Source organism: Struthio camelus, chromosome 17 (assembly GCF_040807025.1).
Source record: "Struthio camelus isolate bStrCam1 chromosome 17, bStrCam1.hap1, whole genome shotgun sequence".
Lineage (NCBI taxonomy): Eukaryota > Metazoa > Chordata > Aves > Struthioniformes > Struthionidae > Struthio > Struthio camelus.
This window is the reverse complement of record NC_090958.1, coordinates 16,548,785-16,565,771: the sequence shown is the minus strand read 5'-3', so window position 1 is coordinate 16,565,771 and position 16,987 is coordinate 16,548,785. Positions and strand designations below refer to the sequence as shown.

The following is a 16,987-nucleotide window of genomic DNA, read 5'->3' as shown; positions in this document are numbered from 1 at the left end:
GGGTCTGGCTAATGAATGACAGACTGTTGGAAACTTAATCTAAGATATGCTGCCTTTTAATCCTCAGAATGTACAGCCCAGCAGCTCCTCAGCCCTCCTTCCCCAGGCTGCTGATACTAATCAACTTTTTTCAACAGACGCAGTCTCGTCCTTCCTGTATGGGGCTCAAGACAAGACACAACTCAATTCTCCCATTTCCCTTGTAGTGACAGTAGAGACAATGCCTCTTTTGTAGGTACTTCTACATGCCTGGTGGAAAACTTGTTGGATACTAGCACAATTATAGCAATAATCTCCTGTTTATTATTCCTCCTGGCACAGGGGTTTGCCATTACCTTTCTAGCACAAGCAATGTTTTCCATTCATCTTTTCTCAGCCAGGTGTTTGCTCATTTGCAGTAGGGGGCTTTTAAGAGAGACAAAGCTACAGCTGATGGGAAACAGAAGGCCAGGCTGCTGCCAAGATGGGTTTTCCTCAGGGATATTCATAGCCTTAAAAATGGTTATTACAATGTCTTTCAACAGTGATTCTACATGCCTGATAAAAAAGCCTTGCCTTTGCTTTCGTTGGACATGTCTTTTTGATAACCTTTGTTGGGCACCTGTTAGTCAAACACCTTTCAGGTTCACATCCTCCCAGTACAACCAGTCTTGGGTAAATAACTCTTTCCCACTCCGCTGAAGCCAAAGGGCCACATCCTCTGCAGCGTGCAGGAAGGCTGTGACTAGAGTAGGACATCTCTCTCTCAAATCTCAGGGCTTGATATTGTGATTCTGACCTACAGCACGATGCTAGAGTCGTTTCAGGCAGATTAGAGCATGAGATAAAAGTGCAATAGCTCTTCTTTAGCAGCTCTGTGCATGGAGCAGGCCTTTTCTCGAGTAAGGGTGTTCAAAGACAGTATGACCTACTTGGGCATAAATTCATACAGCTCAAAGCAGAATTAGATGCTGGCTTGTGCTCAGCTCAGGTGTGTCCATCAGCAGCTGTTAGTGCTGTTGTGTATAAAAGCTGAAGCAAGTACCTATCAATGAATCAGCAACATACAACTGCAGAGCAGAGTCTCTTGAAGACTCCTCCACAGAGAGAGACCTCTTTCAAGGAAGTTAGGTACCTGTTTGCATGGCTTCTATTAAGAGAGCATAAAATAACTACATGCATTTCCTAGGTGCTCTGCTTAGCATCACAGAGATTGAAGGCTTAAGTTAGGTGAATTTATTGTAACCAGCCTTAAAAAGAACTTTCTGTGCATCTGCAGTGTATGATTACGGTCTTATTGGAGAGGCTGAATACCTGAATACACACACAACTCAAAGTATGAATCTGCTTTGCCTCTGTGTCCTCTGCACATCAGCTTATCCTAGAAGAGATCTGCTCTTCAGTCAGTGCTAAGGAACCTCATGCATTTGGTTTCTAGGGAGCTACATTATCTTATCTCCAGTTCCACTACCTTTCTTGCCCTGCCTAGTTTGTTTGTGAGGATGGACCCAGAACAAAAATTTAAGTAAAATATGAACAGGCATGTCAAATCTAACCAAGTTCTTGGCTTTTGCTCTAAAGTACAGGTTCAGAAACACCCTCTCCCTTCCTGTTACACACTGTTTTGGGAGGAGTAGCCTTCTCTCCAGAGTAGCGTACATTTCAGGGGTGTAAAACTTGCGTGGGATGGACTTTTTCTGACTTTATTATGTCAAATCTCACAATACAAGTTGCAGCACCTAAGCTGCAGTTATGACAAGCCCTCTGCAAAATGTTTTGGTCTAGAAAACATCTTGGGTCTGTCTGCTTTTATTAGAGCCACAGTACCTCCCCTTTCCAGTTACAAGAGGGCAAGTAGGACGCTTTGCTGTCAAGCTTATATGGTGGAAACATGAAGCCCTGAAAACAGAGCATGACATGCAGGGCAAACTAAGGAGATCAGATCTGAGTTTGCAAAACAAATCCAGCTGGTAGAGGGAAGATGGGGATTGGAACAGACACAGAGCGAGAGTCCAGCTGGGGAACAGACCACAGCTGTCTTGGAGGAAGACAGAACTTTTCCAGCCCTCCCTTCCCAGCACTTTCACTGCAAAGCCTCACAGATTTTGAACTAAACTGCCCTCTTCCCCCGCTCCTACACGGACTGGCTTTCTGGGACATTATCTCAGCTTAGGTCCCACTAGCTTCTCTCTGCCTGCAGCTCCCAGGCTCTGGTAACAGAGATGTCTCTGAGGCAGAAGATGAACCCACCATATTGCAACTATTTAAGTTCCTTCCCTTTTGTCCACCTTCAGGAGCCAGTAGGGGCTCCTGGAAACCCATCACCTGGCCTAGCTGGGGTCCTCACCTGGGAAGCACCAAAGTCCTTGCTGTTCTGGCACTACAGGTCCTGGCTTTCATTAGTAACTCAACATTGCTGTCTCGATCACAGGAATACACTCTGATAATCCCACGCACAATCAAGAGCTGTTAGGCAGCATTCAAGTCCCATGAGCACAGAAACAGCTCCTTCCTTACTTTTCTGGGTCCTCAGAAAGAGCAAGAAAAGAGCTGCAATCAAGTTTTTCATATTTCACCTAGGTTACTTTGTTCTGCTCCCCAGAGACATGTGCACAGAGCCTGGGCTGTGGGTACAGCCCCGCAGGTAGAGGAGTACCCCCTGCTTCAATAGACTGGCAAACTCATGCACATATGGAAAGAGGCCTAGGAAGAGAGGGAAGAACACTGCAGGATAGGGATGAAAAATGAGAGGAAAGGGTGCTACTGCTAGCTAGGTATTTTTATTCAGAAGTTATTACTTTGTAAACACAGCTACTGCTTCTGCTGCATTTTTGCCCCTTGGCATCACAGAGGAGCTGTAAGTCTAGGTACTCATCATGCCAAAGCCTAGGGAAGGTGCTACTGCCTCTGATGTGCAGAACAAGAACGTGCTGTTTCTCTGTGCAGGTCATCACATTATTGGCCAGACAGAGGGAACAAATGTCCCCAGACCATTTTATTATCAGCAGAGACTAGCAGGACCTCATCTGCATGCCTGGAGCCCCAGAATGTATTTCCATGAACATTTCCAGTGCGCAAAACCTCAAAATAATATTTTCATCCTTGGCACACCACTGCAGCAGGAGACTCTCCTGAGGAGGGATGCCGAGGCTGGGCTCACGGGGCTCTCCAACCCTGAGCACAGTTTGTTTTATTTCAGGGTGCAGGGAGAAGGCAGGTAGCAAGGGGCTCAGATACTCCAGCTCAACCTGCAGAGCATCCTCACAACTCGGTGCTGCTTGGATCAACTTTTGAGCCTGTTGGGGGACTGAGCACCCCAAGAGATTTATATAGGCACTTTGGAGCTAGTGTGGAGTTTACCACTAGCCAGCACATAGGTGACAACATAGCTGTTAACACCATAGGCATAAAAACGGGATTTGCACGTGTGTGCGTGCACAGGTTCATACTGATAATGCTGTCTGGATCTGCAACTGTCTAGACAATGGGAAAATTAGCATCATGAAACTGGATAGTTTTGTGAGATGCCCAGCCAAATATCTGGGAAATATTTTTGTAATGGTTCTCCTCAGAGGGAGATATGAGCCTGAACGGTCCATTAGAGATGTAGTTCTTTGGTCTTGCATTCCAGGATAGAAAGTTTTTCTTATTGAGCTTGTTGGGCCTCATCTGCCATGCTTTTCAGCCAGATGTCGGGTGCTACTGTGGAGGAAAACAAGCCTACAACACAGGCATAGCAAATGAACTTTCTGTGGGCTGGAGCTGCTGCTCTTCTGGCAAGGAAAAGGAATTTCATCCTGAAAACTGGAGGTTAGGATTGCATGAATAGAGTATTTTACCTCTGGAGACAGACAACTAAAAAGTCCTGCATCTCCCCAGCCTGTTTTATAGCCTATGGAGAAGTCCAAAGCATTTCTAGGTACCAAGCTTTATCTAGTACTCTTTATAGGGTAAAATCTCACAGAGAGAAGCAAAACTGTCATTCTGAGCCTCTGGCCTGGAGCATGATGCTTCAAAGCCCTGGCAGCTGTTTACTGAGGTGATTCATCCCCTCAGGGATGCACAGGGACCTCTCCTCTCTCAGCTGGGCTGAGGAGATGCAACAACCACGACCATGCTCATGGCTGAGGCTGGGAAGCGCTTTGCATCCATAGCCTCTGTGAAACTCTCTAAGACCACGTTCTACCATGACGGTACTTGCTCCCTGGACAAACCTAGAAGTGCTGCTCTAGCTGAGTGGAGCTAGTGCCAGTCGGATGTAAGAAAGTGGGAGGCAGTGCCTGCCTTTCTTCAGACTGAGGATGTTCAGGAGGTCAAGGAGGTTCTTATAACATCCCCATCCTGCAAGGAAATCAGAAAGACCTCGTACCCCAGTAATCCTTGGGATTCCCTACGCAAAGGTAACAATTGTGCCACAGCTGAGCATGAAGCCCTTCTCAGAAGGGCACCTATGCTCACAGAGGGAGAAGGTCAGATCCAGACTTGGAGGAAGATTTCCCCTAACTGGGATTTTTGCTTGTCATTTTTTTGGCTTTGTACCATTCTTGGAGCTAGTGACCAGCTGCAAAGAGCAAGCTGGGTCTAAATTTCACCAAGTTTCAGACGTTTTGACTCAGAAAATGCCTTCTCTCTCTAGTCCCTTGCCCCAGCAAATACAATCCTTGTAGGATAATGACATCATCTAATTAAAACAAGAAATAAGAGAGGAGCAATATATCATTGAGGGCAGGAAAAAAAAAAAAAAAAGAGTCCCAAAGCACATGTCCTACCAATGACTCAGGATGATACATCAACAGCTTCCACTGCTTCTGTGAAAAGCTTCAAAAATAAGAGGCAGGGGTGAGTAGACAATAGGCACCTCATCTTGTTAGAGCAAAGATATTATCTTTCCCAGAAGGAACGAGCTGTCAATTCATCTAAGGACAGCAGAGTTTAAGTAGCAGCTCAATATTATTGATGATTGTCAGCCAGGGAACCCTTGGCTTTGTTTAGCTTGTGGAAAGCCTTGAAAAGCTACTTGGAGCTTTCAGTGGATGTGTTAGACAAATACACAGAATAATATTTGCAAGCCCAGTACAGATTCCAGGAAAATGTGGTACTCAAACTGGGGGCTTCTCCCTGTGCACAGTGGTGGAGGCTTTCTTCCACAGTGTCAACAAAGACAACCAAGGAATTGGATACAAAACATAGAAGAACTTTAAATGCAGAAGCTGAAGTTGCCATGGATCACTTTTACAGAGAAGTCACATTTTCTCCTGTGAGGGGCTGTGGGATGTTTCTGGATGCTGTTCAGCAACAGCTGAAAGTCTTCTGCAACGAGACTGTGTTTTGCATGGGGTTTTGAAAGTAACAACCTGGCTAATCCTAGGAAGGAGATGCCCAGTGAAGGATAATTTGCTGTGAGAGGTGGCCAGAGCCATGCTGATGCTACACAGGAAAGTGCCAGAAGACCAGTGCTTGCTTGGATATGGGCAGCCTAGTTGGTTAGGGGTTGAAACTGGTGCTGTTCCCCAGAGTACTCTCAGGGGACAATTTGAAATAAAAGCCAGAGTGGAAAATAGAGCTAGTGACCCTTTCTGTGCTGATGAGAGCAGTCCTGTAGCATGGGAACATTGTGCTGAAGCACAACCAAAGAGCAAAGCCTTCAAAACATGGTGCAACATGCAGGAATTAATCAACACACGTCGTATTCTTGAACAGGCCTCCATGCTCCTGATGGGTGCATGGTGAGAACCAGACAAAAAGGGGACAGAAATAGGTCTCCTCTCTGACAAGGGCTAGCCAAAGCACTCAACCCCCTGAAAAAGACAGGTCCTGGGGCATCCTGAGCACAAGAAGCTGCCTTGCACTGATCCCACCATGTCTTCTGGTAGCCAGGAAGGTAGAAATCAATACCTGCTCAAGAGTTTATTACAGTTGTGCGGGCCTAGCTGAATTTGTTCTGACTCTCGGATGGTGGAGGTGTAGTATACAGAATACTGGGCCCTTTGAATAGCTGTCAAAAACTGTATTCCAAATCCTTTCTCAGGGGTCAGCAGACTAGTTAGCAGACTAGGGTGAAACTAGTGATCGGCAGGGACATTTCATTTTCAGGCAATGCTGAGCACTTGCTGTGTGTACTTAGATGCCTCAGAATTAATACCCATTTCAGAAGAAAACTCTCAGCTCCGTGACTGGCCCTGATTTTGGATGAGGTGCCCCCAATACCGTGACACACACGATGCAAAGCAGCACCCTGAGGGCAGCCTGAGTAGCACCACAGGAAGCACAACCTGGACACAGAAGCCAGGCCAGAAGCAAAAACAGGCAAATATAATCCAATGTTCAATTGGCTTGTGATCTTGGGGTTAGCTCAATGGTCCAAAACTGTTTCACTTTGCTCAAATCAACCCACATGTAACATTTTATTTGGGTTTTTCTTGACAGAAAAATAGAAGAGCTGGGTGTGTGTGTGTTGGGGGGGGAAACCCACAGAGGGAAAGGGGAGACAAGGATTGTAACCAGTAGGGCAATTTTGCTCTGGAGAAGAGTACAGAAGCAGTTCAGAGAAATAAAAGCCTCTGTCCCTCACTTTATGTCAGAGAAAGATGGTATTTAAATACCTTTCAGATACCACTGAAAGCATTTCCTACCCATGACAAAATAATGGCACCAGAACGTTAACATTTTTGTGCTGCAGATTTTGTTGTCGTTTGACTGTTCCGAGCTACTTCCTCACTCTCATCCATCACAACACTGACTGGCTCATTTTTTTCTCCCCCTCCAGTTTTTGTAGAGCTAATTTTTAAGTTTTGTGAAGTTGATCTTGGCTCACGGCACACACCCCACATCTGTTTTTCTAGGCCTTACCATTTGACTCAGAATGATTGCATTTCAACTTCATCCCCCCACTGCTACTGTCAAGTTTAAAAACAAAACAAAGCACTCCCATCACCATCAAGGCATACCTGATGTCTGTGAAGGCACATGTCCCCTCACCTCCTGGTACTGAATAGTGAAAGGTTACTGTAAGAATTTCTACTGCTTATTTATTATTCTTTAAGATGATACGGTGTGAACTGACAAAGTAGGTTAAAAACAGTTATTCTGTATGAGTGAATTCTCTGAGCTCTCCTTTAGGTTCTCATTCAAGATGCCTTTTAAGCACATTGTTAAAGATAAGCATGCACACGGATCAGTGGGAAATGACATGTTCTTCAACTAGACATGCTGTTTATGCTACTTTTTGAAATCAAAGGCTGATAAATCAGCCATCTCTGTTGTTGGGCAAACTGCCAAAGACTTCAAGGAGAGCTCAGCCTTGGACAAAGACCTCACTCCCGTATGTCTCAGAGTGGCCAGTGATTTGGCAGAACCATCTCCAAGCACTGCAAGAGAGACCAAACTTTCAGGTGCAAAGTACTTCACACAAAGTTTGGTCTCTCGAGATCCAGGTTTTCCCAGATTGAAACTTAAAAAATTTTTAACCTTCTTGGAAAACATAGGCCTTTAGTTTCCTAGTGCCTTGTTATGTTTCAATTATAGCATTTGGAAAGGAAAAATGCTCCTACGTTAGGGATAGGAGAAGCTTAGGCAAGAGCACATTTACTGAGCATGTAGTCAGTGAGGCTCTGCTGCAACTTTGCAGATTTATGACCTTCAGTTAAATTTGGCTACATATTTCTGGAGTGGATATGCTTTCTGCCATTCTGCTTCTGGTAAGACAGTTAATAAATACTTCTTTCAGCATCATCTTTCCTGTGGTATTTTGCTCATTCTAATTCTGCTACTAGGCAGAACTCAGAAATACAGGAATGTGAAAGCTAGAGGAAATGTTTTGTCCCAAGTGCAAAACACTAAATCTGGACTCCAGTACACATTTCCTTGGCTGTAAGAGTCAAAGCCCAGAGGCTAACAGCAAAGATGAGGGCCATGGGTTAAAGGCAACTCCCTGCTGGTGTATCCCACCTTCCCTAGCCTAACTGAGCACTGCAGAGTTCTGGCCATCTCTGCTGGGTTAACCCAAGAGTGGGATAGCTATGGAGCCAAAATGGTGCAACGTTAAAAAAAAGCACAGAAGGAAATACAGAGAAATTCTGAACTGCCTGGTTATTCTGAAGAAAGGATAATGAGGGAATAGCCTTTCTTTCGGAAAAATTCCTGTGATTTGGAAAAAAAAGGTAAAGCTTTACACTCTTACACAGAATAAGCTCTCTGGTTGCAATTAGGAGATGTGAGCTCAGGCAGGCATGGAGAGCTCTTGCTTGCCAATGTCCGAATCTTGTTTTGTCTCTGATGATTCCACATTCTGCTTTTAAGAGACAGCTCATGTTTGATGTTAGTGTGTCAGTATATAAGGCTAAATGCTGTTCTGGCTTATTCTGCATGTGACCTATTAAAAAGGGAGCAGAATTTTTTTTAGTGGTGAACTATCAGAGATGATCATTCTTTGGGATTACATATTGTTAACTATGTTTTTCCAACCTCTGAATAAATAAATTCTCTCTCACTGAGGCACAAAGGAATAGATTCTCTAAAATATTCTGGCTGTGTTTTGATATGCAAAAAATTGAGAGATCTCCAAAATAACCATTCTTGGCTATGAATGACCCCAGTACATGACTGGCCTGTACCAGTGTCCAGGGCCACAGTTGTGTCTGCAAGAAAATCTGTCACCAGTTTCTGCAGGAGCAGGCGTCCCCAGACTTAGTCGCTTCTGGTTTGTTATGGGAGACATGGCCCTGCTGCAGATGCCATTTCAGTGTTGCTTTCGCCATTCAGTTTTGCTATCCATTCTTAGCTCTCGCCAATTATAAACCCAAGAATCATTTGTCAGCATTAGAAGGTTAGGGTCAACTGACTGAAACAGCCATTTCATGCATTTCTTCAACAGCTACTTCAGGTATCCCAGCAGTAAACGGCACATAACCAGGAATTAAAAAAGCCTCCCAAGCAAAATCTGTTAACATCAATCCATATCAGTGTAAGGAGGAAGAAAGAAAAAAGAAAAAAGAAAAAACCCCATAGATTTCCTTGGGTGAGCAACTAGAATGAAAACAAGAAACTGTATGCATCGGCTAGAGTTACCACAGAATCATGTTGTGCTCAACCCAGTTCAGCACCTGCAAGAAATTAAGGCAGAAGACACTCACTCTACCAAGGTTTGGGTTGCAAACTTTCAGCCCTGTGACTTTTGCCAACAGACTTCACAGACATGAGGTGCCCTCAGAACGCTACACTGGAAAAGAGGTTGAATGCTGGACATGCAAATATCTCCATTTAGTTAAATATAGACTTGGCTGCAGCAAGGAAGAATTTGGAGAGATAGCTGTCAGACTGACGCTTGGAGGTGTTTTAGCACAGCACAACATGGCAGCTCTCCTTGGCTCAGAATTCCTTGTGTCTCCTCATAGCACATGGCCCTCAAAGTCAGAAATGCCTCAAGCCACCTAGCTATCCACAGCGTGGACTAGTCTACTCGGGAAGGGCTGCTACACACCACCCAGCAGGTACTCTACCTGCCACTGTTTCTCACAGAGGCCTGTCCCAAATACTCCAGGCCAGTCCCTCTTGCTCATTCCCTTGAACATCTTATATTCAACTTCTCTTCCTCCTTATGCCCAAAATAAAAATCCTTGAGAAAACAGGCACATCTTGGAGCAGTTAAGAGATTCCAGAGCTCCAGGCTTTGGGAAAAGGAGGTGGAAAGAGAGCGCAACATGTTTAAAGTGGTCATCTGAGTGCAGCAATATACAAAATATCCAAAACGAAGAGCAGAATATTGCTTTTTTTTAAGCTACAGATGGGCTGCATTAACCACAAAGGAAACCAAGAAGAGTTAGTGTCTGGAAGTTATAAGAAACATTTGTGTAACACGCGTGGTGTGTTCAGCACTCGCAAGAGGTTCTAGATGAGTCCAACGGGTCGGGGACCTTCTTTGTCAATAAAAGCGCAAGCCCAGAACCCCTCCTTCCAACAGTGGCCTGGAAGTACTTCCCAGGGGAAGAAGGCAGGTCAGTTTCAAGGCTTGCTCAGTCCCAAGCACAGGCACCCTTTCACCCTTCCAGAGAGTCTATCCAGTTACCAGGTGACCTTCTGCTATGCACAACAATAATTTTTGAGATATGGGAAGCAGATACATAGAGCAAATTCAAAGGAACCAAAACAACTGTGAAAAGTTTTACCTCTTAAACCTGCGCTGGAATTGGGCTACGCTCACAAGTGCCGTGAAAAATGCTGAAGGTAGACCTGGCCTCAAAATTGGTACAACAACCTAGCACAGAGTAGCACCACAAACCGGGTCTGAAAGCTGCATAATTGCAGTGGTAGAAATACGCTGGTGTGGCAATATCAGTCCTGCTGTCTGCACTAGCACGGAGCTTGCCTGCAGTTTTCTCTGCGCCACGATCCACTGTATGGTGTATCCCTTCCACTTGCTGAGTTTGCCATGAAGCCCAACTACCCTATCCTGCAGGCATCAGTCAACCTATGAGCTACTGCTGATGGCTTGAGTCAAGAGACTTTAAGCAAGGACATTCTAAACGAGTTGTATGTTGCTATTGTCTCACTCCTTTTTAAACCTTTCAGAGGATGAAAGAGGTGAGAATGGATATATCAGTACAGTGACATATGGATCATTCAAAGCCACATCCTCACACACTGTTGTCCTCTACCACTTGTTACATGTGGGCACGAATATTCTTTAGTATAAGTAACAAGAACCTGTGTTTCTTGGAGCAAGACAAGGGTGACTGAGATTCTTCCCTTGCCATCAAGCCACAGTGCTAAGCTGCTGTGGCAGGCAACAAGAGCAACAAGAGCAACAGTCAAGTCACTGGCATTATAATGTAATTAAGGACTGGAAGAACCTAGGCTGAGTCGTCATAACAACATAAACCAGAATTCATTACCCTTGTAACCAAAAAGAAACTACTGATATGCCAGTTTCCACCCATAAATAGCTGTAGTTGAGCCTCTGAGTTTATAAAAAGCTGAATGACTTACCAGATGCTGCACTGGATGGTTTTGGTAGGAAGTCCACAAAGGATCGGTTAGACAGCAATTCCTCCTGTTGAAACAAAAACTAAGAGGTGAAAACTGCCTTGCCAAATGCAGAAGATAAGCACAAAGACTCATTGTTTTAGAATCACAGGGGAGTAGAGTATGCTGGAACATGTAAGGAACAGAGCAAATACAGACTGTTGGGGTGTTTAGACTACAGCCTGTCTGCCTTTTTCAAAGTTGGGTTGAATGAAAAAACAATATGCAGGGAGTTCAGGATTACTGCAAACATGCCAGAGAGTCCTAGCAGCACAGTGAGATGTTTAACCTGTGAAGACAGCACATTTCCAGGTAAAGGTCTCTCCAAGTGTTTAAAGGCAATACAGAAGTATAGCCTGATTAGTGTTTTAGTGAGGAGTTGGCTCTGCCTGACAACAGCTAGCCCTTGTCTCTGCTGCCCCCCCCCCCCCCCCCCCAAATCTTTATACACAAGCCTCTTGGCCAACGGGTCCCACTGCAGTGTCCTGCCTTTGTCTTGGCGAGCTTCATCTCTGGAGATGTGGTTGGGAAGGGCACAGTCATTAGGAGACAGCTCAGGTTTTACACCATCAGGTATTTGCTTTGTTCCTCTGCCCTGAGCCTTTACCAGCAGAAAGAGGTTTTACATCCAGGTTCCCTAGTCCAAGAACTCATGAGTTTATGGACTAGGAGGTGTGTAAGGGGCATGTAGAACTGGCGGAGAGCCTGCAGGTTCTCTGCACTGGTAGCTAGGTAGACTAAATCTCTTGCACTCCACTGGATAAGCAGCTTTGCTCAGCCACAGAGGCCTCTGAAGAAAGTTAGACTTGGAAAAAGGGAGATCCAAGGGTAGTATTTTAAGGGACATAAAGTTGGGAAGATGGATTGCAGCATAAGCTCTCTCACTGTGCACACAGTGACAGCGGTGAACAGAGACCCTCAGAAGAATGACTGTAGTTCTCCTTTCCCTAAGGAGAGGCCAGCGCTGATTCACTTTAGTTGGGCCATTGCAGGCCACCAGTAGGAGCCTACAACCACGCATGCCCTCAGCACAGAAAGGGCTGAAGTTGTAGGGATATAATATTTTATCTGGATGAGATGTGCACATTAGGATTGCCACCCATTTGGCTGTGCGCGAGTAAGACACAGCCCTCAGGCTCCAGGGAAATTGCCGCTGTGGGTTACCAGCTGAGGTAAACTCATTTTGCCTATGAGAGGGAACACACTGCTTAAAGGCTACATGAATCAAAAGGAACAAACAGCAGGGCCTGAAACAAGTGGTGCAGAGAGATGTGTTACCTGCTTCAAATTGCTGAGTAACTCTGAGCATGGCCATCATCAGCACTCAACAGACCTTCTTTGCAGGGAAGTGAACTAGACTTTAATGACCTGCTCTTCACTTGGGACATAGGATATCTTCCAGACCCACCCATCACCTCCACACACAGACAACAACCATAGCATAGCGGTGGGGCTGGGCAGGGGCAGCACCACATGGGAGGTACACAGAGGTGGTGTGTACCAATGATCCACACCTGCTGTAACAGTGGCTGAGACTCTCAGGACTTCTGCCTTCACTTCTCTTCCCCTTTGCCTGCATAGATTGCAAGTTCTCTAGGGCACAGCTTATCTTTCACAAAGTGCTTGCAGACAGCATTGCAACACTTGCACCATGGGTCCACACAGCAGCAGCAGTTCCCTTGCAGCAGTTACTCCTAATTTATCCCAGCAATAGATCATGCAGGGGCATGCCCCCAGTGTATTTGCCAAGCGTATCAAAACAAACATGAGGAAGCTCCATGAGGCAGGTCCCCTGTCTTCCTAGCTTTTGGATGGCTCTACCTCACCAGCTCCTGCAGGTCCCAACCTACAGGTTAAAAGGCAGGACTGAAGCAAACAGCTTTTGCTTTGTGTGATGTGGAAGGCTGAGAAAATTTGAAGGACAAATTAGTCAAAATCAAAAGTGGAGCAAAAAGATTAGAAAACTACTGTGCTGTAACTATTAATGAAGCGACAGAAAACATCAATCACTCCCCAGCCTCTGAAGCTTACTGCGACAGAAGAATTAAGAGATTTTATGTTCCAAGTACCAGGAAACCGCAGGGCCCTGGTGCCTAGTTCTCAAAAGAACACTGTTTGAATCACAGGGAGGAAAGCAGAGTGCTGCTAAGAGAGCCAAAGGCAGGGTTTAAAAATAGCAACCTTCAGTTTTGTTTCTTTTTTCTTTTTTTTTTTAAAGCGCCTGCATATTGGATCAGGTCAGAAGGTGGATGAAGAGAGCAGACTAGCCCCTGGTGGGGGGGGGGGGGGGGGAGAAGTCTTGCTGAATATAGTACTGCTGAAGAGGTCCGAGGGGGCTGTAGGATGTTCACTTTGTACCCCAGGTCAGTCCCACCAAAGTAATTGGTCACTCCTGATCCCACTGTTCCCAAGCGCAGCCCAAGCGCACTTGGGGAATGTGAAGTGGGCAGCTCAGCTAGCCAGCTCCGCGCATGCAGGAGCCAGTGCAAATGAGCAAAGCTAAGGGTGACCGAGCCTGGGCTATCCCTGCCCTTCTGGACATGTACAGAGCCAATTTCTCATAATATGAAGGACATTTCAGAAACGCTGGGCGGGGAATGAAGTTCACTAATATGTTTGTGTTAAAGCTCCCTGCCTGTGAAAGGAAAAGTTAATTGTTTAGCTGCTGTACACTGGCAAATCTTCTAAACCAAGAGAAAGGATATTTGAGTTCTGATGCTCCTCAAATTTCTCCAAGATGACTCAGCACCTTTTGAAAGGCCACCAGGCAGGATTCACAGCATCTACCAAAGCAACCTAAGGTAGGAGTCAGATGTTGGCACCTGAAGTAGGCACGAATGAGGCTGTCTGTATCAGACACCCCAGAGAAATCTCTTGTATGCTATGATTTTTTGCCCAAAGGATGCTCTCAAACCCAGAGAGGAATGATCCACGTAATAAGGGCAGCAAGTGCAGGGAACCACATAAAACACTGTTCCTCAATTTGCAAGCATACACACAAGCCCTTTCTCCCAGCCAGCTTCAGGGATAGAAGAGTCAAGCTTTTCATTACTGTAGGCTATGATTCAAATTGAGGGCAGAGGGAAGGAAAGTACTGGCTCTGCCCTTTAGTTAATGGAGTATTACACAGATCGCTTAAATTGCTACCAGCCTATTATGAGATTGGTTTGTTGTAAATTCCGTTTGTCTCCTCTGACTGGTAGGTACTTCCCTGGGGCTGCAGGCGGTAAGGACTTGTGTCCTGCCCAGTCTAGTGCTGTTTTTGTTCCTACCTGTTTTACACAGCCAGAGACCACCTTGGGCAACATATAAACCATAGCACTGGGCCAGCCCCTTGCAACTGCTGACTTGACTCTTGGACATCTGGCCGTGCATCCATCCCTGAGCCTTACAAACAACACGAGTAGCTGGACACATGGTTTCTTACCCCTCACGTATATCAGGGCAGTCCTCAGGCACTCAGTCAAAGCCAAATTGGACGTGCTGGGAGCTGGACACCCTGGCACCAAAGAGCTTACCACCCACCTATCCTGGGCTCTGCTGCAGTGTCCTGCTCCATGACTGGGCTTCTGGGCTCTATCACTGAGAATGACTAAGTAGTGCTAAAGCCACACGGCATCACAGAACTTCAGATGCAGTTTAAAAACAAAAATCCAGCACTGATAACTATGCTGACCAAGTCCTAAAGGTACATTTTATTTTTAAAAATATGCAGAAAAATCCCAAACATCTGGAATCTGAAGTAATTCCTTGTACAGAGATTTCCACTGGAATGTGATCTGTTCTCGCTGTTACCTGAGAGAGGTAGCTGACATGACCAAACAGACTCCAGGGACCTGTGTGGCGCAGACTTTTCCTTCCTGTGGCTTATGAGGTGGCCTAGGAACCCTCTACTACCCCAGGGGCAATATAGTCAGCTGGTCACACACACAGACCGTTAAGGGAGGAAGTTTCAACAAGGCTGCTTGCACGGGGTTAATTTAAAGAGCCTTATATGTCGCAGAGATGCTTTCCAAGAGACCCAGAATACCTTGCGCTTGTTCTCATTCAGAAGGGCCAAGAGAGAATATGCTAGGATCAAATCTACAGGTACACTGTCCTGCCCTACCAAACAGGCTTGAAAGCTTTCAGAGGGTCAGAGAGTCTTTAAAGCACAGCCTTAGTTCCAGTTTATCCACTGCTCGCTCCCTCCCTTGACTTTAGCCTTACAAGTGCAAAATGCTCCTTCAGCCCAGCTGGCCTGGGATTTTCCCTAGCTGAACTTTCCGCAGAGATTAGTATGGTCGCTAACAAAAACAGCATACAAATGCCTTATAATGCCACCCTAATGGCAGAAGAGCTCTCACCAAATTAATGAAAAATTCCACTGTTGGCAAAGTTTTGCACTTTTCGTAAGTTTTTGCACTTACAATAGACACAGGCTGGTTGGGACATGGCAGACCCGTCATCCCAGTACTGGGAGGCAACTCAGAACAGGAACAGGACTTCATACAATGATCCTGTTCTTAAACGTAGGCACAGCAGCAGAGTAGAAAATAGGTAGCTTTTCCACCGAGAAGAACATTAAAAAAAGTCAGTGTCAAGATGAATTAACCTGATCAAGTACAGTAAAATTACTATAATGTACAGGCAAAAATGAAGCAGTGCATTCTCTCATTCATGGCTGGGAAGACAAATTTGACATTAAGCTTCTTTTGGAGAACAGTAGCAACATGCTGCTGCATGTTCATCTCCTATAGCACCTTCCCAGCACAGATGTCAGGATTTTCAATTTTTTTTTTTTTTTTTTTAAAGCCATCAGCAGTTGTGAAGCATCTACAAATACTCATACTCAAGCTTGGGAGTTTTCTGCATTTCAGCTGGAAGACTTCTGAAAGGTTTCTAAAAGGCCAAAATGAAAAGGCATGTGGATGTTTCCTATACAAAACCTTGTTGTTTCCATTCTGTAGGAAGTGCTGACATTTTTAAAATAAACAACCAATCACACTCATTGAGAAATGGCACAAAACATCCTGAAATTTGTCAAGCCAACGTTTTGACCTCACCACAGCAACCAGCCAGAACTGGCTGGAAAGCTCTCAAAACTTAGGAAAAAATGTGGCACCTTTCTATCCTCTCCCATCCAAAGCAATACATGAACACGTTGTACTTCTGGAACAATTCTGGCCCTGGCGGCATTTTGGAGCTGTAAACGCAGGCAGCAGTGGAGAGGGGGACATGAGAAGAGGCACTGTAGTGGAAAGTTGGCAGTGATGATGGATGTTATTTTTTTCCAAAATCTGATCTAGTTGCTACAAGGGACAAGCCATACACAAGGAACGCCGCATCATGCTCACACTTCCCAGGTGCAGCCTGGATTGAAATCCTGATTGATGAGAGGTACTCTGTACCTCTTGGTGCTGCTACAGAGTGGGTTTTCCTTGAGTTTGAGACCCCTGTAGTACATAGCTACTTCTGAGAGAATGATGCTTACGTGGAGATACAGCAGCAGCAAACACAATTTCTGGTGCAACTAAAAATCTAACAGTTCTCCAGGAACTATTTCACTTTATGCAAAGAATGTTGTTGCCATGAACATGCAGTTATAATAGTGAAAAAAAAAAATCCAGCACCATCTCCTAATGCATCCAGTACAAGCATTTGTGTAACCCCACAGTTCTCAAGTCCGGGGTAACATGTTGCATGTTTAGAAATCCTGAGGTAGAAAGGAAAAATGCCTTCTCAGAAGAAGAACTTACTTAAGTTTTCCTTTCAACTTCTCTGCATCTGAATTAAAATCCAGGGCCAGACTGAAATAGCCTTATGTATTCTGATTAGGACTTCATCATACACAATCCTACTGAAGCTACAGATTCTTCTGGGATTTCAGAGCCAATCTGACTCCTGCTACCAAACCAGCAGCTTTCTAATATCATCTATGGCAAAAATAAGGCCCTGAGGAAGAACTATACATTTCAGATTTCCTTTCTCCACATGAAGAGCCTTATCC

General features: G+C 45.2%; 1 long non-coding RNA gene across 1 annotated transcript in view; it reads right to left on the bottom strand.

Annotated features, from left to right (window-relative positions):
* The window catches only part of LOC138061435 (uncharacterized), a 126,191-nt gene that overhangs the window by 30,294 nt on the left and 78,910 nt on the right, over positions 1 to 16,987 (bottom strand). Inside the window, exon 12 of the long non-coding RNA XR_011135187.1 lies at positions 10,963 to 11,026. This is a non-coding gene — a long non-coding RNA (uncharacterized lncRNA). The remainder of the gene's footprint in view (positions 1 to 10,962; positions 11,027 to 16,987) is intronic.